The 2,560-nt window shown below is 36.4% G+C and overlaps 1 pseudogene; it reads right to left on the reverse strand.

The window, feature by feature from the left end:
• Window positions 1-738: 738 nt before the first annotated feature.
• Window positions 739-1,733, reverse strand: LOC150033766 (uncharacterized; annotated as a pseudogene).
• Between the last annotated feature and the right edge of the window lie 827 nt (window positions 1,734-2,560).

Below are 2,560 nucleotides of genomic sequence, written 5' to 3' on the forward strand. Positions count from 1 at the left end.
AATCACATATTGTTAAAATATTCAATATAAACGTTATATTGGGCAAATTAACAAAGAATTTAGTTAAAATTAATTAACTGGATTTCTTCAAAATACTTAAGGGGCATTTGGGGCGCAGAGTAGGTTATTATAGTCTGTGAGTTATAATAAACCATCTATTTTTATAGTCTGCGTTTGGGGTGCAGACTATTATAGTCTGGTTTATAATAGTCTGTGTTTGGGATGCAGAGTATTGTATTTTGTCTTATAATAGTCTTTATTTGGAGTGCAGGTTATTATAGTTTGAATTATAACAGTCTGTAATTTGAATGTAGAATATTTTAGACCATGTGTAACTTTTTCTACTACCATATTTTATAATACTAATAATTATGCATATGAAATATCATATTTTGAAAATATAATTAAGACTATATGTTCCACCAATTTATACAAAATTAATTTTATTATAATTTATATTAAAAGCTAACGACGATTTTTTTGTCATTTTGAGAGATACCTTGGTTAATATGAAAAAAAAAGGAAAAAAAATGCATTACTTTCGATGCAATTCATGTTTTCATATATAAAGCTCTTTTTTTTTAGGTACAAGCATCTCTAAGACAAAATAACTGACTCATGATTGCATGATTAAAATATGACCTTTTTTTTAGGTACTAAATGTACTACAAACTTAAATGCATAATTGAAACACTAATCATTGTTTATTATTGAAAAGTAGTCCAAAACACAGGTTGATCAAGCATTCTCTTCAAAGAGAAGGTTGCAATAGTCCAACTTCAGGGCTGTGGGAGCGGATAAGAAGCTCTCCGTATCTTGTATGTTGTGGAATATGATTTGCGTAAGCTTCACCCTCTATCGGTTCTGCAATTTAGGAATATCTTGAAGTTGGTTTATAACTTCTACACGTAGTTCGACTTCAGTTGCACACTTCTCTTTTGGCCATTCTGCAATAGCCTTCAATTGGTCATTTTCGAACTCCATCGTATTCCTAAGAATCTCTGTCGTTTCATATTGATTCACACTTTACTTCCTCTTACTTCCTCTTGAAGCATTTCCTTCTTTAGTGCTTCGACCAATACGTGTTCCATGCATGTCATCCTGTGACATGTCCATTCCCTGACTAGACATCGTGGGATGTTTGGATCCTGTGATTTCATGAATAGGAACTCCATCATTCATATGGTTTGGCACGTTAGACCCAACGTCCATAAAGGTCTCTGATCGTCCTTCCATAACCTGATCCTTGCCAAAGTCGTAGGCCAGATCATCATAGTATGGAATGACTTGTGTAGTAGCCCCTTTGCTGCAGGATGACTCTGCATGAAGGGTGAGGTGGATGTTATAATTTTGTTACCAATATTCATGAATCAATTTAGAAAAAAGTGTACCTTCACCCATCCATCAAATAACTCCCGCTCTGCAGTGGTGCATTAGAATTCCTCATTCCAGCCAAATCCACTACAAGCTGGTCCTCTCATTTTTGCGATCGCTTGGTAAGTTTTTTTTTTCAAAGATTTGACTCGACAATCTATAGTTGGTGATCCTTGGATATTACAGCCGGGCAACTTCTCAACCATCAAACGTTGTAGTTGTGCCAAGTAGCCAGATCAAAACGTACCATTGTCTGATCTCCATCCACCAGATGCGACCAATGCCACTAAGCACTCAACCAACTTCGCTTCTTCCTCTTTAGTCCAAATGTGCTTCGAGGCTCTTGAGGAACTTGACATTCTAGTGTATACACGTACATATTTTAATACAATTAAACAATAAATGACAATTAGTTGTAGCATAGATAATGAAAGAGTTCATGGGTAAAGTTAAGCACAAAACATAGTAAACATAATGAGAGAGTTCCAAATGAAATCATTCATAAAGGCACTACAATAAACAAAAAGTATAGACACTACATGCTACGCAACTCCCATTCAGTAAACACCTGTTGCGCCAGTTCATCCCTCCATTGGGTCCATTCATTTGAACTCTCAATATAATTAATTTATCTCCCAAACACCACCCCCCCCCCTCCAGTTGTAGCAAAGTTTGAATCCACCTCATCTAAATCCTCGGTCAGTTCACTGTTAGTCATCTCCCTATTGATAAGATTGTACAGAAGGCAACACGCCATAATGGTTCGACATTGGATTTGACTGGGTAGTATGATTTTTCTCGCAAGATTGCCCATCTACCCTTCAACAACCCAAATGTTCTCTCAATGACATTCCGTGCAGAAGAATGCTTCATGTTAAAAAATTCTCGTGGAGTTGTTAGTACATTACCTCCTCCACGCCACTCTGAAAGATGATATCTTTCGCCTCTATATAGAGCCAAAAAACCCTCCACATTTGGGTATCCGACATTACATAGATAATAATACCCTGTTGAATGTCCAATCGTTTCAAACCTTATATTACAAATATAATTAGTAGAGAGAGATGGTACGTGTAGTTAGTTACCCTTTGGAACCTTCAGTCCGTTAGGTCGTGATATTGCATCTCTGAGAATTCGAGAATTAGCTGTGGATCCTTCCCATCCTGATAAGATGAACACAAAGTCG

The sequence above is a fragment of the Benincasa hispida genome, chromosome 9 (assembly GCF_027475165.1).
Source record: "Benincasa hispida cultivar pf3 chromosome 9, pf3_genome.v1.1, whole genome shotgun sequence".
Lineage (NCBI taxonomy): Eukaryota > Viridiplantae > Streptophyta > Magnoliopsida > Cucurbitales > Cucurbitaceae > Benincasa > Benincasa hispida.